Source organism: Atractosteus spatula, unplaced genomic scaffold, assembly GCF_055471065.1.
Source record: "Atractosteus spatula isolate fAtrSpa1 unplaced genomic scaffold, fAtrSpa1.hap1 Scaffold_98, whole genome shotgun sequence".
Classification (NCBI taxonomy): Eukaryota; Metazoa; Chordata; class Actinopteri; order Semionotiformes; family Lepisosteidae; genus Atractosteus; species Atractosteus spatula.
In genome coordinates, this window is record NW_028296932.1 from 124,939 (window position 1) to 148,077 (window position 23,139).

The 23,139-nt window shown below is 55.2% G+C and overlaps 12 non-coding genes across 12 annotated transcripts; 6 read left to right on the forward strand and 6 right to left on the reverse strand.

Annotated features, from left to right (window-relative positions):
- The first annotated feature begins 344 nt into the window (after positions 1–344).
- Positions 345–416, forward strand: trnah-gug (transfer RNA histidin (anticodon GUG)). Its single transcript has one exon. It is a non-coding gene; the product is annotated as a tRNA-His (tRNA).
- Positions 417–2,957: 2,541 nt separating this feature from the next.
- Positions 2,958–3,030, reverse strand: trnav-cac (transfer RNA valine (anticodon CAC)). Its single transcript has one exon. It is a non-coding gene; the product is annotated as a tRNA-Val (tRNA).
- A 726-nt stretch (positions 3,031–3,756) lies between these two features.
- On the forward strand, positions 3,757–3,828 carry trnah-gug (transfer RNA histidin (anticodon GUG)). The gene has a single exon. It is a non-coding gene; the product is annotated as a tRNA-His (tRNA).
- A 2,541-nt stretch (positions 3,829–6,369) lies between these two features.
- Positions 6,370–6,442, reverse strand: trnav-cac (transfer RNA valine (anticodon CAC)). Its single transcript has one exon. It is a non-coding gene; the product is annotated as a tRNA-Val (tRNA).
- A 3,339-nt stretch (positions 6,443–9,781) lies between these two features.
- On the reverse strand, positions 9,782–9,854 carry trnav-cac (transfer RNA valine (anticodon CAC)). The gene has a single exon. It is a non-coding gene; the product is annotated as a tRNA-Val (tRNA).
- A 726-nt stretch (positions 9,855–10,580) lies between these two features.
- Positions 10,581–10,652, forward strand: trnah-gug (transfer RNA histidin (anticodon GUG)). Its single transcript has one exon. It is a non-coding gene; the product is annotated as a tRNA-His (tRNA).
- A 2,541-nt stretch (positions 10,653–13,193) lies between these two features.
- Positions 13,194–13,266, reverse strand: trnav-cac (transfer RNA valine (anticodon CAC)). The gene has a single exon. It is a non-coding gene; the product is annotated as a tRNA-Val (tRNA).
- A 726-nt stretch (positions 13,267–13,992) lies between these two features.
- Positions 13,993–14,064, forward strand: trnah-gug (transfer RNA histidin (anticodon GUG)). Its single transcript has one exon. It is a non-coding gene; the product is annotated as a tRNA-His (tRNA).
- Positions 14,065–16,605: 2,541 nt separating this feature from the next.
- On the reverse strand, positions 16,606–16,678 carry trnav-cac (transfer RNA valine (anticodon CAC)). The gene has a single exon. It is a non-coding gene; the product is annotated as a tRNA-Val (tRNA).
- Positions 16,679–17,404: 726 nt separating this feature from the next.
- On the forward strand, positions 17,405–17,476 carry trnah-gug (transfer RNA histidin (anticodon GUG)). Its single transcript has one exon. It is a non-coding gene; the product is annotated as a tRNA-His (tRNA).
- A 2,541-nt stretch (positions 17,477–20,017) lies between these two features.
- trnav-cac (transfer RNA valine (anticodon CAC)) lies at positions 20,018–20,090 on the reverse strand. The gene has a single exon. It is a non-coding gene; the product is annotated as a tRNA-Val (tRNA).
- A 726-nt stretch (positions 20,091–20,816) lies between these two features.
- trnah-gug (transfer RNA histidin (anticodon GUG)) lies at positions 20,817–20,888 on the forward strand. Its single transcript has one exon. It is a non-coding gene; the product is annotated as a tRNA-His (tRNA).
- Positions 20,889–23,139: the final 2,251 nt, after the last annotated feature.

Here is a 23,139-nt window from a genome sequence, read left to right on the forward strand (position 1 = left end):
CGAGTGGTTTTAATGCGGCTCCTTCGTACACGGTGCTGATCTTTTGGAAAGCAGGAGGCAAAACTGACAGGTTCCCATACCGGGAGTCGATCCCAGGCCGCCCGGGTGAAAACCGGAAATCCTAACCGCTAGACCATATGGGAGCACACACCCCTGCTGTTCCGGGCATCATGCAAGCAAACTACATAAATATGAGAAAACGCGCAAGAGAGTTGTCACTCAGAGTGTCGAAGGGTCGATGTATACTGGGGCTCAGTTGAAATGCAACGTCAGGACTTTTCCGAATTAGATCACACGAAGAGAGCACAGCCTTTTCCGCCCTGCCACGTGGGTATCGGTAACTCGCCGTGATCGTATAGTGGTCAGTACTTTGCGTTGTGGCCGCAACAACCCCGGTTCGAATCCGGGTCACGGCAGAATAGGGGCGTCTGCTTTGACTACTTGCGCGAATGAAGGCAAAAAAAAGCCAATCGATGTGAACGAACGGCGCTTTACAGAGGAGTACTGCCTGACTGGATCGTTGATGAACGACAGAGGCCACTCTGACCTCTTCTCGGTTTTCTTCAATGACTTACTAAGGATCTTCTTCACATTCGCCCATGCAGGGGAAGCCAGTTACACCAAAGCAAACGCAGGAAAGTGCATTTCAAGCAGAGACCAGGAGGGACTTGTTTACACCGAGAGTGGTCGGAGAATGGAACAATGCGCCCAGCCCTGTTGCTGGAGCCGATTCTTGATGAGATCTTGGGCTCACTAAGAGGCCCCCGCTGGATGCTAATCTTTCTGTTGTTGTTGCAGGTCCTGCGCTGCTTTTGAGCCGACAGAGCTCGTCCTGGTCTGTCGGCACAGCCCAATTGCAAATGATCGGCTCCGCGTACAGAAGGAACGTGCGTTTGGTACAAGAGTGCATGAAGGCACCGGAAATACATTGGGAACAAATGACCGGTCGCTCAAGACCTCTGTGAAGTACAGGAGCGTGCAAAAAGAGGCTGTTTCCACCCGGTCTCGAACCGGGGACCTTTCGCGTGTGAGGCGAACGAGATAGCCGCTACACTACGGAAACCTGCAAGGACCGCTGCTGGTGTCTCGCTTGCGTTTCGGGCTGAGAAAGGGAAGCGTCACTTTAGGCAGGGGGCGCTGGAGAGAGGAACAAAGGGCGCGATGAAACAAAATGCCGAAACCCGGGATCAAACCAGGGACTTTTAGATCTTCAGTCTAACGCTCTCCCAACTGACCTATTTCGGCAGTGCGCAGAGCCCACAGCCACCTGCTCCAGCCTTCCTGTGTTGCGGCATGAGCGCACCAAGAGGAGCGGGAGAGTGTTGCAGGAACGTCACTCAGAAGGAAAGCCACCCAGCTGTGCCCTCTGAGCTCTGTCCAGCGCATCTTCCTCGCATGGACTCCTGCCTGCGAGGGGCAGGAAACAATTAGCAAGAACAGAGCAGCACCCCATGGGTGTCTCATGACCACACCTTAGGTTGTGACACGTGCAGGTGTGAGGGGTTGCCGGGCTACTCTGGAGCAGAGCTTGGGAGGAGGGGGGGCGGGAAAGCAGACAAAGAGGTGACACCTCAAGGTCTGCACGATCACAGCTCTCCGCCGCCCCAGGCTTCCGCTCGATAAGCTACTGGACACACCCGCCCCTCCTCACACAGACCGTGGAAAAGCCCCCGAGTGGGAGGGCTCTCTCTTCCTCCCAGGAGCTCTTGGACGCACAGACAGAGCGCGGGGAGCCGCCGCCTGCAAACACGGCTCCAGGCAGGACTCCACTCCGCAGGAGCCGCAGAGCAGAGGAGATGGGGGCAGCTTAGCTCCTGTGCAGAGACCTGAGCTGTTGTTGCTGCGGACGCTGTCTTTTCTGTTCTCGGGGTAGGAGTGAATGTTGAGTTGCCCTTAGAAATGAAGCAGAGCACTTCAACGGCACGGGTGTGTGTGTGTGCGTGCGCCCTGGTGATTCTGGGAGACAGATCGAACCTGGGCTAAAAGAGAGGGGGCTTAGCCCTCTTCCATTTGCTAGTTCAGAGTTGTACAACCCATCTGTATCTGCTAGGCGGCGCAGTCGTCGTGCACAAAGAACGCTTTGAAAAGCGTCAAAAGCAAGTCATTCCGAGTTGGTCGTTTGTGTTTTCCGTTCAGACGCGAAATGCTGACATGATCTCTCGGCTCCTCGGTTGTCATTTCTGTTCCGTAAAGGAATCACAGCACGCGTCGCCTTCCAGCACGCTGGGTCGGGACACGATGCCGAGGATCGGAGAGTGCGGTGTCTTCCTCGTTAGTATAGTGGCAAGTATCCCCGCCTGTCACGCGGGAGACCAGGGTTCGATTCCCTGACGGGGAGTAGAAAGCTTTTCTTTTACCTCCTTAGAGAAAGGACTGCCTTTCACTTCTCTGTTTTCTTTCACAGCGCCGTGCACCTTTTCATTGCTCTCGCTTTCAGAGCCTCCGCACGGCACACGACTCGACATCAGGAAGCACATTGAAGTGAAAGCAGGAAGCGCTGCGACATGCACTGTGCAGATCCCGCCACACTAAGAGGTGAGTGGGTCTGTTCGATGCACAAAGAACGCTTTGAAAGCATCAAAGGCAAATCATTCCGAGTTGGTCGTTTGTGTTTTCTGTTCAGACGCGAAATGCTGAAATGATCTCTCGGCTCCTCGGTTGTCATTTCTGCTCCGTAAAGGAATCACAGCAGGCGTCGGCTTCCAGCACGGTGGGTCGGGACACGATGCCGGGGGTCGGAGAGAGCGATGTCTTCCTCGTTAGTATAGTGGTGATTATCCGCACCTGTCACGCGGGAGACTGGGGTACATCAGGACGCGCATTGAAGTGAAAGCAGGATGCGCTGCGACATGCACTGTGCAGATCCCGCCACACTAAGAGGTGAGTGGGTCTGTTCGATCACTGCGCTAGGCGAATCCCCAATCCCCTTTTGTGCGTGCCGACAAAGGAAGCCGGTCTGTTTCCGCCCGGTTTCGAACCGGGGACCTTTCGCGTGTGAGGCGAACGTGATAACCACTACACTACGGAAACGGTGGCAATCCCTGCCCAGCGGCCCAGCGCTGAGCTTCGCCAATGCGATTCAGCTGCTTCCAGTGCCTTTATTGGAGTGCGCTGATGGACCGTGCTCTCTCTCCAGAGACCAGCACGCCTGTCATGGACGGAGCAGGAAAGGCGGCGCCACATTCTACAGCCCTCTCCACGCAATCGACGAAATCGGGCTACTGAAGTGGAGAAAATCGCCTCTCCAGAAAGTGCAAATATCATCTTGGAGAGTATAAATCCTATTGCCGAAGGTCAGCCCTGTCTACCAGAGTAACCCTCCCACCTCCTGCAGGGATGATCAGCTCGTCTCACACGCGAGAAGTCTTCGGTTGGAAACAAGCGCCCCCTCTTCTCGCGCGATTTGCACGTTCGAGTGGTTTTAATGCGGCTCCTTCGTACACGGTGCTGATCTTTTGGAAAGCAGGAGGCAAAACTGACAGGTTCCCATACCGGGAGTCGATCCCAGGCCGCCCGGGTGAAAACCAGAAATCCTAACCGCTAGACCATATGGGAGCACACACCCCTGCTGTTCCGGGCATCATGCAAGCAAACTACATAAATATGAGAAAACGCGCAAGAGAGTTGTCACTCAGAGTGTCGAAGGGTCGATGTATACTGGGGCTCAGTTGAAATGCAACGTCAGGACTTTTCCGAATTAGATCACACGAAGAGAGCACAGCCTTTTCCGCCCTGCCACGTGGGTATCGGTAACTCGCCGTGATCGTATAGTGGTCAGTACTTTGCGTTGTGGCCGCAACAACCCCGGTTCGAATCCGGGTCACGGCAGAATAGGGGCGTCTGCTTTGACTACTTGCGCGAATGAAGGCAAAAAAAAGCCAATCGATGTGAACGAACGGCGCTTTACAGAGGAGTACTGCCTGACTGGATCGTTGATGAACGACAGAGGCCACTCTGACCTCTTCTCGGTTTTCTTCAATGACTTACTAAGGATCTTCTTCACATTCGCCCATGCAGGGGAAGCCAGTTACACCAAAGCAAACGCAGGAAAGTGCATTTCAAGCAGAGACCAGGAGGGACTTGTTTACACCGAGAGTGGTCGGAGAATGGAACAATGCGCCCAGCCCTGTTGCTGGAGCCGATTCTTGATGAGATCTTGGGCTCACTAAGAGGCCCCCGCTGGATGCTAATCTTTCTGTTGTTGTTGCAGGTCCTGCGCTGCTTTTGAGCCGACAGAGCTCGTCCTGGTCTGTCGGCACAGCCCAATTGCAAATGATCGGCTCCGCGTACAGAAGGAACGTGCGTTTGGTACAAGAGTGCATGAAGGCACCGGAAATACATTGGGAACAAATGACCGGTCGCTCAAGACCTCTGTGAAGTACAGGAGCGTGCAAAAAGAGGCTGTTTCCACCCGGTCTCGAACCGGGGACCTTTCGCGTGTGAGGCGAACGAGATAGCCGCTACACTACGGAAACCTGCAAGGACCGCTGCTGGTGTCTCGCTTGCGTTTCGGGCTGAGAAAGGGAAGCGTCACTTTAGGCAGGGGGCGCTGGAGAGAGGAACAAAGGGCGCGATGAAACAAAATGCCGAAACCCGGGATCAAACCAGGGACTTTTAGATCTTCAGTCTAACGCTCTCCCAACTGACCTATTTCGGCAGTGCGCAGAGCCCACAGCCACCTGCTCCAGCCTTCCTGTGTTGCGGCATGAGCGCACCAAGAGGAGCGGGAGAGTGTTGCAGGAACGTCACTCAGAAGGAAAGCCACCCAGCTGTGCCCTCTGAGCTCTGTCCAGCGCATCTTCCTCGCATGGACTCCTGCCTGCGAGGGGCAGGAAACAATTAGCAAGAACAGAGCAGCACCCCATGGGTGTCTCATGACCACACCTTAGGTTGTGACACGTGCAGGTGTGAGGGGTTGCCGGGCTACTCTGGAGCAGAGCTTGGGAGGAGGGGGGGCGGGAAAGCAGACAAAGAGGTGACACCTCAAGGTCTGCACGATCACAGCTCTCCGCCGCCCCAGGCTTCCGCTCGATAAGCTACTGGACACACCCGCCCCTCCTCACACAGACCGTGGAAAAGCCCCCGAGTGGGAGGGCTCTCTCTTCCTCCCAGGAGCTCTTGGACGCACAGACAGAGCGCGGGGAGCCGCCGCCTGCAAACACGGCTCCAGGCAGGACTCCACTCCGCAGGAGCCGCAGAGCAGAGGAGATGGGGGCAGCTTAGCTCCTGTGCAGAGACCTGAGCTGTTGTTGCTGCGGACGCTGTCTTTTCTGTTCTCGGGGTAGGAGTGAATGTTGAGTTGCCCTTAGAAATGAAGCAGAGCACTTCAACGGCACGGGTGTGTGTGTGTGCGTGCGCCCTGGTGATTCTGGGAGACAGATCGAACCTGGGCTAAAAGAGAGGGGGCTTAGCCCTCTTCCATTTGCTAGTTCAGAGTTGTACAACCCATCTGTATCTGCTAGGCGGCGCAGTCGTCGTGCACAAAGAACGCTTTGAAAAGCGTCAAAAGCAAGTCATTCCGAGTTGGTCGTTTGTGTTTTCCGTTCAGACGCGAAATGCTGACATGATCTCTCGGCTCCTCGGTTGTCATTTCTGTTCCGTAAAGGAATCACAGCACGCGTCGCCTTCCAGCACGCTGGGTCGGGACACGATGCCGAGGATCGGAGAGTGCGGTGTCTTCCTCGTTAGTATAGTGGCAAGTATCCCCGCCTGTCACGCGGGAGACCAGGGTTCGATTCCCTGACGGGGAGTAGAAAGCTTTTCTTTTACCTCCTTAGAGAAAGGACTGCCTTTCACTTCTCTGTTTTCTTTCACAGCGCCGTGCACCTTTTCATTGCTCTCGCTTTCAGAGCCTCCGCACGGCACACGACTCGACATCAGGAAGCACATTGAAGTGAAAGCAGGAAGCGCTGCGACATGCACTGTGCAGATCCCGCCACACTAAGAGGTGAGTGGGTCTGTTCGATGCACAAAGAACGCTTTGAAAGCATCAAAGGCAAATCATTCCGAGTTGGTCGTTTGTGTTTTCTGTTCAGACGCGAAATGCTGAAATGATCTCTCGGCTCCTCGGTTGTCATTTCTGCTCCGTAAAGGAATCACAGCAGGCGTCGGCTTCCAGCACGGTGGGTCGGGACACGATGCCGGGGGTCGGAGAGAGCGATGTCTTCCTCGTTAGTATAGTGGTGATTATCCGCACCTGTCACGCGGGAGACTGGGGTACATCAGGACGCGCATTGAAGTGAAAGCAGGATGCGCTGCGACATGCACTGTGCAGATCCCGCCACACTAAGAGGTGAGTGGGTCTGTTCGATCACTGCGCTAGGCGAATCCCCAATCCCCTTTTGTGCGTGCCGACAAAGGAAGCCGGTCTGTTTCCGCCCGGTTTCGAACCGGGGACCTTTCGCGTGTGAGGCGAACGTGATAACCACTACACTACGGAAACGGTGGCAATCCCTGCCCAGCGGCCCAGCGCTGAGCTTCGCCAATGCGATTCAGCTGCTTCCAGTGCCTTTATTGGAGTGCGCTGATGGACCGTGCTCTCTCTCCAGAGACCAGCACGCCTGTCATGGACGGAGCAGGAAAGGCGGCGCCACATTCTACAGCCCTCTCCACGCAATCGACGAAATCGGGCTACTGAAGTGGAGAAAATCGCCTCTCCAGAAAGTGCAAATATCATTTTGGAGAGTATAAATCCTATTGCCGAAGGTCAGCCCTGTCTACCAGAGTAACCCTCCCACCTCCTGCAGGGATGATCAGCTCGTCTCACACGCGAGAAGTCTTCGGTTGGAAACAAGCGCCCCCTCTTCTCGCGCGATTTGCACGTTCGAGTGGTTTTAATGCGGCTCCTTCGTACACGGTGCTGATCTTTTGGAAAGCAGGAGGCAAAACTGACAGGTTCCCATACCGGGAGTCGATCCCAGGCCGCCCGGGTGAAAACCAGAAATCCTAACCGCTAGACCATATGGGAGCACACACCCCTGCTGTTCCGGGCATCATGCAAGCAAACTACATAAATATGAGAAAACGTGCAAGAGAGTTGTCACTCAGAGTGTCGAAGGGTCGATGTATACTGGGGCTCAGTTGAAATGCAACGTCAGGACTTTTCCGAATTAGATCACACGAAGAGAGCACAGCCTTTTCCGCCCTGCCACGTGGGTATCGGTAACTCGCCGTGATCGTATAGTGGTCAGTACTTTGCGTTGTGGCCGCAACAACCCCGGTTCAAATCCGGGTCACGGCAGAATAGGGGCGTCTGCTTTGACTACTTGCGCGAATGAAGGCAAAAAAAAGCCAATCGATGTGAACGAACGGCGCTTTACAGAGGAGTACTGCCTGACTGGATCGTTGATGAACGACAGAGGCCACTCTGACCTCTTCTCGGTTTTCTTCAATGACTTACTAAGGATCTTCTTCACATTCGCCCATGCAGGGGAAGCCAGTTACACCAAAGCAAACGCAGGAAAGTGCATTTCAAGCAGAGACCAGGAGGGACTTGTTTACACCGAGAGTGGTCGGAGAATGGAACAATGCGCCCAGCCCTGTTGCTGGAGCCGATTCTTGATGAGATCTTGGGCTCACTAAGAGGCCCCCGCTGGATGCTAATCTTTCTGTTGTTGTTGCAGGTCCTGCGCTGCTTTTGAGCCGACAGAGCTCGTCCTGGTCTGTCGGCACAGCCCAATTGCAAATGATCGGCTCCGCGTACAGAAGGAACGTGCGTTTGGTACAAGAGTGCATGAAGGCACCGGAAATACATTGGGAACAAATGACCGGTCGCTCAAGACCTCTGTGAAGTACAGGAGCGTGCAAAAAGAGGCTGTTTCCACCCGGTCTCGAACCGGGGACCTTTCGCGTGTGAGGCGAACGAGATAGCCGCTACACTACGGAAACCTGCAAGGACCGCTGCTGGTGTCTCGCTTGCGTTTCGGGCTGAGAAAGGGAAGCGTCACTTTAGGCAGGGGGCGCTGGAGAGAGGAACAAAGGGCGCGATGAAACAAAATGCCGAAACCCGGGATCAAACCAGGGACTTTTAGATCTTCAGTCTAACGCTCTCCCAACTGACCTATTTCGGCAGTGCGCAGAGCCCACAGCCACCTGCTCCAGCCTTCCTGTGTTGCGGCATGAGCGCACCAAGAGGAGCGGGAGAGTGTTGCAGGAACGTCACTCAGAAGGAAAGCCACCCAGCTGTGCCCTCTGAGCTCTGTCCAGCGCATCTTCCTCGCATGGACTCCTGCCTGCGAGGGGCAGGAAACAATTAGCAAGAACAGAGCAGCACCCCATGGGTGTCTCATGACCACACCTTAGGTTGTGACACGTGCAGGTGTGAGGGGTTGCCGGGCTACTCTGGAGCAGAGCTTGGGAGGAGGGGGGGCGGGAAAGCAGACAAAGAGGTGACACCTCAAGGTCTGCACGATCACAGCTCTCCGCCGCCCCAGGCTTCCGCTCGATAAGCTACTGGACACACCCGCCCCTCCTCACACAGACCGTGGAAAAGCCCCCGAGTGGGAGGGCTCTCTCTTCCTCCCAGGAGCTCTTGGACGCACAGACAGAGCGCGGGGAGCCGCCGCCTGCAAACACGGCTCCAGGCAGGACTCCACTCCGCAGGAGCCGCAGAGCAGAGGAGATGGGGGCAGCTTAGCTCCTGTGCAGAGACCTGAGCTGTTGTTGCTGCGGACGCTGTCTTTTCTGTTCTCGGGGTAGGAGTGAATGTTGAGTTGCCCTTAGAAATGAAGCAGAGCACTTCAACGGCACGGGTGTGTGTGTGTGCGTGCGCCCTGGTGATTCTGGGAGACAGATCGAACCTGGGCTAAAAGAGAGGGGGCTTAGCCCTCTTCCATTTGCTAGTTCAGAGTTGTACAACCCATCTGTATCTGCTAGGCGGCGCAGTCGTCGTGCACAAAGAACGCTTTGAAAAGCGTCAAAAGCAAGTCATTCCGAGTTGGTCGTTTGTGTTTTCCGTTCAGACGCGAAATGCTGACATGATCTCTCGGCTCCTCGGTTGTCATTTCTGTTCCGTAAAGGAATCACAGCACGCGTCGCCTTCCAGCACGCTGGGTCGGGACACGATGCCGAGGATCGGAGAGTGCGGTGTCTTCCTCGTTAGTATAGTGGCAAGTATCCCCGCCTGTCACGCGGGAGACCAGGGTTCGATTCCCTGACGGGGAGTAGAAAGCTTTTCTTTTACCTCCTTAGAGAAAGGACTGCCTTTCACTTCTCTGTTTTCTTTCACAGCGCCGTGCACCTTTTCATTGCTCTCGCTTTCAGAGCCTCCGCACGGCACACGACTCGACATCAGGAAGCACATTGAAGTGAAAGCAGGAAGCGCTGCGACATGCACTGTGCAGATCCCGCCACACTAAGAGGTGAGTGGGTCTGTTCGATGCACAAAGAACGCTTTGAAAGCATCAAAGGCAAATCATTCCGAGTTGGTCGTTTGTGTTTTCTGTTCAGACGCGAAATGCTGAAATGATCTCTCGGCTCCTCGGTTGTCATTTCTGCTCCGTAAAGGAATCACAGCAGGCGTCGGCTTCCAGCACGGTGGGTCGGGACACGATGCCGGGGGTCGGAGAGAGCGATGTCTTCCTCGTTAGTATAGTGGTGATTATCCGCACCTGTCACGCGGGAGACTGGGGTACATCAGGACGCGCATTGAAGTGAAAGCAGGATGCGCTGCGACATGCACTGTGCAGATCCCGCCACACTAAAAGGTGAGTGGGTCTGTTCGATCACTGCGCTAGGCGAATCCCCAATCCCCTTTTGTGCGTGCCGACAAAGGAAGCCGGTCTGTTTCCGCCCGGTTTCGAACCGGGGACCTTTCGCGTGTGAGGCGAACGTGATAACCACTACACTACGGAAACGGTGGCAATCCCTGCCCAGCGGCCCAGCGCTGAGCTTCGCCAATGCGATTCAGCTGCTTCCAGTGCCTTTATTGGAGTGCGCTGATGGACCGTGCTCTCTCTCCAGAGACCAGCACGCCTGTCATGGACGGAGCAGGAAAGGCGGCGCCACATTCTACAGCCCTCTCCACGCAATCGACGAAATCGGGCTACTGAAGTGGAGAAAATCGCCTCTCCAGAAAGTGCAAATATCATCTTGGAGAGTATAAATCCTATTGCCGAAGGTCAGCCCTGTCTACCAGAGTAACCCTCCCACCTCCTGCAGGGATGATCAGCTCGTCTCACACGCGAGAAGTCTTCGGTTGGAAACAAGCGCCCCCTCTTCTCGCGCGATTTGCACGTTCGAGTGGTTTTAATGCGGCTCCTTCGTACACGGTGCTGATCTTTTGGAAAGCAGGAGGCAAAACTGACAGGTTCCCATACCGGGAGTCGATCCCAGGCCGCCCGGGTGAAAACCAGAAATCCTAACCGCTAGACCATATGGGAGCACACACCCCTGCTGTTCCGGGCATCATGCAAGCAAACTACATAAATATGAGAAAACGCGCAAGAGAGTTGTCACTCAGAGTGTCGAAGGGTCGATGTATACTGGGGCTCAGTTGAAATGCAACGTCAGGACTTTTCCGAATTAGATCACACGAAGAGAGCACAGCCTTTTCCGCCCTGCCACGTGGGTATCGGTAACTCGCCGTGATCGTATAGTGGTCAGTACTTTGCGTTGTGGCCGCAACAACCCCGGTTCGAATCCGGGTCACGGCAGAATAGGGGCGTCTGCTTTGACTACTTGCGCGAATGAAGGCAAAAAAAAGCCAATCGATGTGAACGAACGGCGCTTTACAGAGGAGTACTGCCTGACTGGATCGTTGATGAACGACAGAGGCCACTCTGACCTCTTCTCGGTTTTCTTCAATGACTTACTAAGGATCTTCTTCACATTCGCCCATGCAGGGGAAGCCAGTTACACCAAAGCAAACGCAGGAAAGTGCATTTCAAGCAGAGACCAGGAGGGACTTGTTTACACCGAGAGTGGTCGGAGAATGGAACAATGCGCCCAGCCCTGTTGCTGGAGCCGATTCTTGATGAGATCTTGGGCTCACTAAGAGGCCCCCGCTGGATGCTAATCTTTCTGTTGTTGTTGCAGGTCCTGCGCTGCTTTTGAGCCGACAGAGCTCGTCCTGGTCTGTCGGCACAGCCCAATTGCAAATGATCGGCTCCGCGTACAGAAGGAACGTGCGTTTGGTACAAGAGTGCATGAAGGCACCGGAAATACATTGGGAACAAATGACCGGTCGCTCAAGACCTCTGTGAAGTACAGGAGCGTGCAAAAAGAGGCTGTTTCCACCCGGTCTCGAACCGGGGACCTTTCGCGTGTGAGGCGAACGAGATAGCCGCTACACTACGGAAACCTGCAAGGACCGCTGCTGGTGTCTCGCTTGCGTTTCGGGCTGAGAAAGGGAAGCGTCACTTTAGGCAGGGGGCGCTGGAGAGAGGAACAAAGGGCGCGATGAAACAAAATGCCGAAACCCGGGATCAAACCAGGGACTTTTAGATCTTCAGTCTAACGCTCTCCCAACTGACCTATTTCGGCAGTGCGCAGAGCCCACAGCCACCTGCTCCAGCCTTCCTGTGTTGCGGCATGAGCGCACCAAGAGGAGCGGGAGAGTGTTGCAGGAACGTCACTCAGAAGGAAAGCCACCCAGCTGTGCCCTCTGAGCTCTGTCCAGCGCATCTTCCTCGCATGGACTCCTGCCTGCGAGGGGCAGGAAACAATTAGCAAGAACAGAGCAGCACCCCATGGGTGTCTCATGACCACACCTTAGGTTGTGACACGTGCAGGTGTGAGGGGTTGCCGGGCTACTCTGGAGCAGAGCTTGGGAGGAGGGGGGGCGGGAAAGCAGACAAAGAGGTGACACCTCAAGGTCTGCACGATCACAGCTCTCCGCCGCCCCAGGCTTCCGCTCGATAAGCTACTGGACACACCCGCCCCTCCTCACACAGACCGTGGAAAAGCCCCCGAGTGGGAGGGCTCTCTCTTCCTCCCAGGAGCTCTTGGACGCACAGACAGAGCGCGGGGAGCCGCCGCCTGCAAACACGGCTCCAGGCAGGACTCCACTCCGCAGGAGCCGCAGAGCAGAGGAGATGGGGGCAGCTTAGCTCCTGTGCAGAGACCTGAGCTGTTGTTGCTGCGGACGCTGTCTTTTCTGTTCTCGGGGTAGGAGTGAATGTTGAGTTGCCCTTAGAAATGAAGCAGAGCACTTCAACGGCACGGGTGTGTGTGTGTGCGTGCGCCCTGGTGATTCTGGGAGACAGATCGAACCTGGGCTAAAAGAGAGGGGGCTTAGCCCTCTTCCATTTGCTAGTTCAGAGTTGTACAACCCATCTGTATCTGCTAGGCGGCGCAGTCGTCGTGCACAAAGAACGCTTTGAAAAGCGTCAAAAGCAAGTCATTCCGAGTTGGTCGTTTGTGTTTTCCGTTCAGACGCGAAATGCTGACATGATCTCTCGGCTCCTCGGTTGTCATTTCTGTTCCGTAAAGGAATCACAGCACGCGTCGCCTTCCAGCACGCTGGGTCGGGACACGATGCCGAGGATCGGAGAGTGCGGTGTCTTCCTCGTTAGTATAGTGGCAAGTATCCCCGCCTGTCACGCGGGAGACCAGCGTTCGATTCCCTGACGGGGAGTAGAAAGCTTTTCTTTTACCTCCTTAGAGAAAGGACTGCCTTTCACTTCTCTGTTTTCTTTCACAGCGCCGTGCACCTTTTCATTGCTCTCGCTTTCAGAGCCTCCGCACGGCACACGACTCGACATCAGGAAGCACATTGAAGTGAAAGCAGGAAGCGCTGCGACATGCACTGTGCAGATCCCGCCACACTAAGAGGTGAGTGGGTCTGTTCGATGCACAAAGAACGCTTTGAAAGCATCAAAGGCAAATCATTCCGAGTTGGTCGTTTGTGTTTTCTGTTCAGACGCGAAATGCTGAAATGATCTCTCGGCTCCTCGGTTGTCATTTCTGCTCCGTAAAGGAATCACAGCAGGCGTCGGCTTCCAGCACGGTGGGTCGGGACACGATGCCGGGGGTCGGAGAGAGCGATGTCTTCCTCGTTAGTATAGTGGTGATTATCCGCACCTGTCACGCGGGAGACTGGGGTACATCAGGACGCGCATTGAAGTGAAAGCAGGATGCGCTGCGACATGCACTGTGCAGATCCCGCCACACTAAGAGGTGAGTGGGTCTGTTCGATCACTGCGCTAGGCGAATCCCCAATCCCCTTTTGTGCGTGCCGACAAAGGAAGCCGGTCTGTTTCCGCCCGGTTTCGAACCGGGGACCTTTCGCGTGTGAGGCGAACGTGATAACCACTACACTACGGAAACGGTGGCAATCCCTGCCCAGCGGCCCAGCGCTGAGCTTCGCCAATGCGATTCAGCTGCTTCCAGTGCCTTTATTGGAGTGCGCTGATGGACCGTGCTCTCTCTCCAGAGACCAGCACGCCTGTCATGGACGGAGCAGGAAAGGCGGCGCCACATTCTACAGCCCTCTCCACGCAATCGACGAAATCGGGCTACTGAAGTGGAGAAAATCGCCTCTCCAGAAAGTGCAAATATCATCTTGGAGAGTATAAATCCTATTGCCGAAGGTCAGCCCTGTCTACCAGAGTAACCCTCCCACCTCCTGCAGGGATGATCAGCTCGTCTCACACGCGAGAAGTCTTCGGTTGGAAACAAGCGCCCCCTCTTCTCGCGCGATTTGCACGTTCGAGTGGTTTTAATGCGGCTCCTTCGTACACGGTGCTGATCTTTTGGAAAGCAGGAGGCAAAACTGACAGGTTCCCATACCGGGAGTCGATCCCAGGCCGCCCGGGTGAAAACCAGAAATCCTAACCGCTAGACCATATGGGAGCACACACCCCTGCTGTTCCGGGCATCATGCAAGCAAACTACATAAATATGAGAAAACGCGCAAGAGAGTTGTCACTCAGAGTGTCGAAGGGTCGATGTATACTGGGGCTCAGTTGAAATGCAACGTCAGGACTTTTCCGAATTAGATCACACGAAGAGAGCACAGCCTTTTCCGCCCTGCCACGTGGGTATCGGTAACTCGCCGTGATCGTATAGTGGTCAGTACTTTGCGTTGTGGCCGCAACAACCCCGGTTCGAATCCGGGTCACGGCAGAATAGGGGCGTCTGCTTTGACTACTTGCGCGAATGAAGGCAAAAAAAAGCCAATCGATGTGAACGAACGGCGCTTTACAGAGGAGTACTGCCTGACTGGATCGTTGATGAACGACAGAGGCCACTCTGACCTCTTCTCGGTTTTCTTCAATGACTTACTAAGGATCTTCTTCACATTCGCCCATGCAGGGGAAGCCAGTTACACCAAAGCAAACGCAGGAAAGTGCATTTCAAGCAGAGACCAGGAGGGACTTGTTTACACCGAGAGTGGTCGGAGAATGGAACAATGCGCCCAGCCCTGTTGCTGGAGCCGATTCTTGATGAGATCTTGGGCTCACTAAGAGGCCCCCGCTGGATGCTAATCTTTCTGTTGTTGTTGCAGGTCCTGCGCTGCTTTTGAGCCGACAGAGCTCGTCCTGGTCTGTCGGCACAGCCCAATTGCAAATGATCGGCTCCGCGTACAGAAGGAACGTGCGTTTGGTACAAGAGTGCATGAAGGCACCGGAAATACATTGGGAACAAATGACCGGTCGCTCAAGACCTCTGTGAAGTACAGGAGCGTGCAAAAAGAGGCTGTTTCCACCCGGTCTCGAACCGGGGACCTTTCGCGTGTGAGGCGAACGAGATAGCCGCTACACTACGGAAACCTGCAAGGACCGCTGCTGGTGTCTCGCTTGCGTTTCGGGCTGAGAAAGGGAAGCGTCACTTTAGGCAGGGGGCGCTGGAGAGAGGAACAAAGGGCGCGATGAAACAAAATGCCGAAACCCGGGATCAAACCAGGGACTTTTAGATCTTCAGTCTAACGCTCTCCCAACTGACCTATTTCGGCAGTGCGCAGAGCCCACAGCCACCTGCTCCAGCCTTCCTGTGTTGCGGCATGAGCGCACCAAGAGGAGCGGGAGAGTGTTGCAGGAACGTCACTCAGAAGGAAAGCCACCCAGCTGTGCCCTCTGAGCTCTGTCCAGCGCATCTTCCTCGCATGGACTCCTGCCTGCGAGGGGCAGGAAACAATTAGCAAGAACAGAGCAGCACCCCATGGGTGTCTCATGACCACACCTTAGGTTGTGACACGTGCAGGTGTGAGGGGTTGCCGGGCTACTCTGGAGCAGAGCTTGGGAGGAGGGGGGGCGGGAAAGCAGACAAAGAGGTGACACCTCAAGGTCTGCACGATCACAGCTCTCCGCCGCCCCAGGCTTCCGCTCGATAAGCTACTGGACACACCCGCCCCTCCTCACACAGACCGTGGAAAAGCCCCCGAGTGGGAGGGCTCTCTCTTCCTCCCAGGAGCTCTTGGACGCACAGACAGAGCGCGGGGAGCCGCCGCCTGCAAACACGGCTCCAGGCAGGACTCCACTCCGCAGGAGCCGCAGAGCAGAGGAGATGGGGGCAGCTTAGCTCCTGTGCAGAGACCTGAGCTGTTGTTGCTGCGGACGCTGTCTTTTCTGTTCTCGGGGTAGGAGTGAATGTTGAGTTGCCCTTAGAAATGAAGCAGAGCACTTCAACGGCACGGGTGTGTGTGTGTGCGTGCGCCCTGGTGATTCTGGGAGACAGATCGAACCTGGGCTAAAAGAGAGGGGGCTTAGCCCTCTTCCATTTGCTAGTTCAGAGTTGTACAACCCATCTGTATCTGCTAGGCGGCGCAGTCGTCGTGCACAAAGAACGCTTTGAAAAGCGTCAAAAGCAAGTCATTCCGAGTTGGTCGTTTGTGTTTTCCGTTCAGACGCGAAATGCTGACATGATCTCTCGGCTCCTCGGTTGTCATTTCTGTTCCGTAAAGGAATCACAGCACGCGTCGCCTTCCAGCACGCTGGGTCGGGACACGATGCCGAGGATCGGAGAGTGCGGTGTCTTCCTCGTTAGTATAGTGGCAAGTATCCCCGCCTGTCACGCGGGAGACCAGGGTTCGATTCCCTGACGGGGAGTAGAAAGCTTTTCTTTTACCTCCTTAGAGAAAGGACTGCCTTTCACTTCTCTGTTTTCTTTCACAGCGCCGTGCACCTTTTCATTGCTCTCGCTTTCAGAGCCTCCGCACGGCACACGACTCGACATCAGGAAGCACATTGAAGTGAAAGCAGGAAGCGCTGCGACATGCACTGTGCAGATCCCGCCACACTAAGAGGTGAGTGGGTCTGTTCGATGCACAAAGAACGCTTTGAAAGCATCAAAGGCAAATCATTCCGAGTTGGTCGTTTGTGTTTTCTGTTCAGACGCGAAATGCTGAAATGATCTCTCGGCTCCTCGGTTGTCATTTCTGCTCCGTAAAGGAATCACAGCAGGCGTCGGCTTCCAGCACGGTGGGTCGGGACACGATGCCGGGGGTCGGAGAGAGCGATGTCTTCCTCGTTAGTATAGTGGTGATTATCCGCACCTGTCACGCGGGAGACTGGGGTACATCAGGACGCGCATTGAAGTGAAAGCAGGATGCGCTGCGACATGCACTGTGCAGATCCCGCCACACTAAAAGGTGAGTGGGTCTGTTCGATCACTGCGCTAGGCGAATCCCCAATCCCCTTTTGTGCGTGCCGACAAAGGAAGCCGGTCTGTTTCCGCCCGGTTTCGAACCGGGGACCTTTCGCGTGTGAGGCGAACGTGATAACCACTACACTACGGAAACGGTGGCAATCCCTGCCCAGCGGCCCAGCGCTGAGCTTCGCCAATGCGATTCAGCTGCTTCCAGTGCCTTTATTGGAGTGCGCTGATGGACCGTGCTCTCTCTCCAGAGACCAGCACGCCTGTCATGGACGGAGCAGGAAAGGCGGCGCCACATTCTACAGCCCTCTCCACGCAATCGACGAAATCGGGCTACTGAAGTGGAGAAAATCGCCTCTCCAGAAAGTGCAAATATCATCTTGGAGAGTATAAATCCTATTGCCGAAGGTCAGCCCTGTCTACCAGAGTAACCCTCCCACCTCCTGCAGGGATGATCAGCTCGTCTCACACGCGAGAAGTCTTCGGTTGGAAACAAGCGCCCCCTCTTCTCGCGCGATTTGCACGTTCGAGTGGTTTTAATGCGGCTCCTTCGTACACGGTGCTGATCTTTTGGAAAGCAGGAGGCAAAACTGACAGGTTCCCATACCGGGAGTCGATCCCAGGCCGCCCGGGTGAAAACCGGAAATCCTAACCGCTAGACCATATGGGAGCACACACCCCTGCTGTTCCGGGCATCATGCAAGCAAACTACATAAATATGAGAAAACGCGCAAGAGAGTTGTCACTCAGAGTGTCGAAGGGTCGATGTATACTGGGGCTCAGTTGAAATGCAACGTCAGGACTTTTCCGAATTAGATCACACGAAGAGAGCACAGCCTTTTCCGCCCTGCCACGTGGGTATCGGTAACTCGCCGTGATCGTATAGTGGTCAGTACTTTGCGTTGTGGCCGCAACAACCCCGGTTCGAATCCGGGTCACGGCAGAATAGGGGCGTCTGCTTTGACTACTTGCGCGAATGAAGGCAAAAAAAAGCCAATCGATGTGAACGAACGGCGCTTTACAGAGGAGTACTGCCTGACTGGATCGTTGATGAACGACAGAGGCCACTCTGACCTCTTCTCGGTTTTCTTCAATGACTTACTAAGGATCTTCTTCACATTCGCCCATGCAGGGGAAGCCAGTTACACCAAAGCAAACGCAGGAAAGTGCATTTCAAGCAGAGACCAGGAGGGACTTGTTTACACCGAGAGTGGTCGGAGAATGGAACAATGCGCCCAGCCCTGTTGCTGGAGCCGATTCTTGATGAGATCTTGGGCTCACTAAGAGGCCCCCGCTGGATGCTAATCTTTCTGTTGTTGTTGCAGGTCCTGCGCTGCTTTTGAGCCGACAGAGCTCGTCCTGGTCTGTCGGCACAGCCCAATTGCAAATGATCGGCTCCGCGTACAGAAGGAACGTGCGTTTGGTACAAGAGTGCATGAAGGCACCGGAAATACATTGGGAACAAATGACCGGTCGCTCAAGACCTCTGTGAAGTACAGGAGCGTGCAAAAAGAGGCTGTTTCCACCCGGTCTCGAACCGGGGACCTTTCGCGTGTGAGGCGAACGAGATAGCCGCTACACTACGGAAACCTGCAAGGACCGCTGCTGGTGTCTCGCTTGCGTTTCGGGCTGAGAAAGGGAAGCGTCACTTTAGGCAGGGGGCGCTGGAGAGAGGAACAAAGGGCGCGATGAAACAAAATGCCGAAACCCGGGATCAAACCAGGGACTTTTAGATCTTCAGTCTAACGCTCTCCCAACTGACCTATTTCGGCAGTGCGCAGAGCCCACAGCCACCTGCTCCAGCCTTCCTGTGTTGCGGCATGAGCGCACCAAGAGGAGCGGGAGAGTGTTGCAGGAACGTCACTCAGAAGGAAAGCCACCCAGCTGTGCCCTCTGAGCTCTGTCCAGCGCATCTTCCTCGCATGGACTCCTGCCTGCGAGGGGCAGGAAACAATTAGCAAGAACAGAGCAGCACCCCATGGGTGTCTCATGACCACACCTTAGGTTGTGACACGTGCAGGTGTGAGGGGTTGCCGGGCTACTCTGGAGCAGAGCTTGGGAGGAGGGGGGGCGGGAAAGCAGACAAAGAGGTGACACCTCAAGGTCTGCACGATCACAGCTCTCCGCCGCCCCAGGCTTCCGCTCGATAAGCTACTGGACACACCCGCCCCTCCTCACACAGACCGTGGAAAAGCCCCCGAGTGGGAGGGCTCTCTCTTCCTCCCAGGAGCTCTTGGACACACAGACAGAGCGCGGGGAGCCGCCGCCTGCAAACACGGCTCCAGGCAGGACTCCACTCCGCAGGAGCCGCAGAGCAGAGGAGATGGGGGCAGCTTAGCTCCTGTGCAGAGACCTGAGCTGTTGTTGCTGCGGACGCTGTCTTTTCTGTTCTCGGGGTAGGAGTGAATGTTGAGTTGCCCTTAGAAATGAAGCAGAGCACTTCAACGGCACGGGTGTGTGTGTGTGCGTGCGCCCTGGTGATTCTGGGAGACAGATCGAACCTGGGCTAAAAGAGAGGGGGCTTAGCCCTCTTCCATTTGCTAGTTCAGAGTTGTACAACCCATCTGTATCTGCTAGGCGGCGCAGTCGTCGTGCACAAAGAACGCTTTGAAAAGCGTCAAAAGCAAGTCATTCCGAGTTGGTCGTTTGTGTTTTCCGTTCAGACGCGAAATGCTGACATGATCTCTCGGCTCCTCGGTTGTCATTTCTGTTCCGTAAAGGAATCACAGCACGCGTCGCCTTCCAGCACGCTGGGTCGGGACACGATGCCGAGGATCGGAGAGTGCGGTGTCTTCCTCGTTAGTATAGTGGCAAGTATCCCCGCCTGTCACGCGGGAGACCAGGGTTCGATTCCCTGACGGGGAGTAGAAAGCTTTTCTTTTACCTCCTTAGAGAAAGGACTGCCTTTCACTTCTCTGTTTTCTTTCACAGCGCCGTGCACCTTTTCATTGCTCTCGCTTTCAGAGCCTCCGCACGGCACACGACTCGACATCAGGAAGCACATTGAAGTGAAAGCAGGAAGCGCTGCGACATGCACTGTGCAGATCCCGCCACACTAAGAGGTGAGTGGGTCTGTTCGATGCACAAAGAACGCTTTGAAAGCATCAAAGGCAAATCATTCCGAGTTGGTCGTTTGTGTTTTCTGTTCAGACGCGAAATGCTGAAATGATCTCTCGGCTCCTCGGTTGTCATTTCTGCTCCGTAAAGGAATCACAGCAGGCGTCGGCTTCCAGCACGGTGGGTCGGGACACGATGCCGGGGGTCGGAGAGAGCGATGTCTTCCTCGTTAGTATAGTGGTGATTATCCGCACCTGTCACGCGGGAGACTGGGGTACATCAGGACGCGCATTGAAGTGAAAGCAGGATGCGCTGCGACATGCACTGTGCAGATCCCGCCACACTAAGAGGTGAGTGGGTCTGTTCGATCACTGCGCTAGGCGAATCCCCAATCCCCTTTTGTGCGTGCCGACAAAGGAAGCCGGTCTGTTTCCGCCCGGTTTCGAACCGGGGACCTTTCGCGTGTGAGGCGAACGTGATAACCACTACACTACGGAAACGGTGGCAATCCCTGCCCAGCGGCCCAGCGCTGAGCTTCGCCAATGCGATTCAGCTGCTTCCAGTGCCTTTATTGGAGTGCGCTGATGGACCGTGCTCTCTCTCCAGAGACCAGCACGCCTGTCATGGACGGAGCAGGAAAGGCGGCGCCACATTCTACAGCCCTCTCCACGCAATCGACGAAATCGGGCTACTGAAGTGGAGAAAATCGCCTCTCCAGAAAGTGCAAATATCATCTTGGAGAGTATAAATCCTATTGCCGAAGGTCAGCCCTGTCTACCAGAGTAACCCTCCCACCTCCTGCAGGGATGATCAGCTCGTCTCACACGCGAGAAGTCTTCGGTTGGAAACAAGCGCCCCCTCTTCTCGCGCGATTTGCACGTTCGAGTGGTTTTAATGCGGCTCCTTCGTACACGGTGCTGATCTTTTGGAAAGCAGGAGGCAAAACTGACAGGTTCCCATACCGGGAGTCGATCCCAGGCCGCCCGGGTGAAAACCGGAAATCCTAACCGCTAGACCATATGGGAGCACACACCCCTGCTGTTCCGGGCATCATGCAAGCAAACTACATAAATATGAGAAAACGCGCAAGAGAGTTGTCACTCAGAGTGTCGAAGGGTCGATGTATACTGGGGCTCAGTTGAAATGCAACGTCAGGACTTTTCCGAATTAGATCACACGAAGAGAGCACAGCCTTTTCCGCCCTGCCACGTGGGTATCGGTAACTCGCCGTGATCGTATAGTGGTCAGTACTTTGCGTTGTGGCCGCAACAACCCCGGTTCGAATCCGGGTCACGGCAGAATAGGGGCGTCTGCTTTGACTACTTGCGCGAATGAAGGCAAAAAAAAGCCAATCGATGTGAACGAACGGCGCTTTACAGAGGAGTACTGCCTGACTGGATCGTTGATGAACGACAGAGGCCACTCTGACCTCTTCTCGGTTTTCTTCAATGACTTACTAAGGATCTTCTTCACATTCGCCCATGCAGGGGAAGCCAGTTACACCAAAGCAAACGCAGGAAAGTGCATTTCAAGCAGAGACCAGGAGGGACTTGTTTACACCGAGAGTGGTCGGAGAATGGAACAATGCGCCCAGCCCTGTTGCTGGAGCCGATTCTTGATGAGATCTTGGGCTCACTAAGAGGCCCCCGCTGGATGCTAATCTTTCTGTTGTTGTTGCAGGTCCTGCGCTGCTTTTGAGCCGACAGAGCTCGTCCTGGTCTGTCGGCACAGCCCAATTGCAAATGATCGGCTCCGCGTACAGAAGGAACGTGCGTTTGGTACAAGAGTGCATGAAGGCACCGGAAATACATTGGGAACAAATGACCGGTCGCTCAAGACCTCTGTGAAGTACAGGAGCGTGCAAAAAGAGGCTGTTTCCACCCGGTCTCGAACCGGGGACCTTTCGCGTGTGAGGCGAACGAGATAGCCGCTACACTACGGAAACCTGCAAGGACCGCTGCTGGTGTCTCGCTTGCGTTTCGGGCTGAGAAAGGGAAGCGTCACTTTAGGCAGGGGGCGCTGGAGAGAGGAACAAAGGGCGCGATGAAACAAAATGCCGAAACCCGGGATCAAACCAGGGACTTTTAGATCTTCAGTCTAACGCTCTCCCAACTGACCTATTTCGGCAGTGCGCAGAGCCCACAGCCACCTGCTCCAGCCTTCCTGTGTTGCGGCATGAGCGCACCAAGAGGAGCGGGAGAGTGTTGCAGGAACGTCACTCAGAAGGAAAGCCACCCAGCTGTGCCCTCTGAGCTCTGTCCAGCGCATCTTCCTCGCATGGACTCCTGCCTGCGAGGGGCAGGAAACAATTAGCAAGAACAGAGCAGCACCCCATGGGTGTCTCATGACCACACCTTAGGTTGTGACACGTGCAGGTGTGAGGGGTTGCCGGGCTACTCTGGAGCAGAGCTTGGGAGGAGGGGGGGCGGGAAAGCAGACAAAGAGGTGACACCTCAAGGTCTGCACGATCACAGCTCTCCGCCGCCCCAGGCTTCCGCTCGATAAGCTACTGGACACACCCGCCCCTCCTCACACAGACCGTGGAAAAGCCCCCGAGTGGGAGGGCTCTCTCTTCCTCCCAGGAGCTCTTGGACGCACAGACAGAGCGCGGGGAGCCGCCGCCTGCAAACACGGCTCCAGGCAGGACTCCACTCCGCAGGAGCCGCAGAGCAGAGGAGATGGGGGCAGCTTAGCTCCTGTGCAGAGACCTGAGCTGTTGTTGCTGCGGACGCTGTCTTTTCTGTTCTCGGGGTAGGAGTGAATGTTGAGTTGCCCTTAGAAATGAAGCAGAGCACTTCAACGGCACGGGTGTGTGTGTGTGCGTGCGCCCTGGTGATTCTGGGAGACAGATCGAACCTGGGCTAAAAGAGAGGGGGCTTAGCCCTCTTCCATTTGCTAGTTCAGAGTTGTACAACCCATCTGTATCTGCTAGGCGGCGCAGTCGTCGTGCACAAAGAACGCTTTGAAAAGCGTCAAAAGCAAGTCATTCCGAGTTGGTCGTTTGTGTTTTCCGTTCAGACGCGAAATGCTGACATGATCTCTCGGCTCCTCGGTTGTCATTTCTGTTCCGTAAAGGAATCACAGCACGCGTCGCCTTCCAGCACGCTGGGTCGGGACACGATGCCGAGGATCGGAGAGTGCGGTGTCTTCCTCGTTAGTATAGTGGCAAGTATCCCCGCCTGTCACGCGGGAGACCAGGGTTCGATTCCCTGACGGGGAGTAGAAAGCTTTTCTTTTACCTCCTTAGAGAAAGGACTGCCTTTCACTTCTCTGTTTTCTTTCACAGCGCCGTGCACCTTTTCATTGCTCTCGCTTTCAGAGCCTCCGCACGGCACACGACTCGACATCAGGAAGCACATTGAAGTGAAAGCAGGAAGCGCTGCGACATGCACTGTGCAGATCCCGCCACACTAAGAGGTGAGTGGGTCTGTTCGATGCACAAAGAACGCTTTGAAAGCATCAAAGGCAAATCATTCCGAGTTGGTCGTTTGTGTTTTCTGTTCAGACGCGAAATGCTGAAATGATCTCTCGGCTCCTCGGTTGTCATTT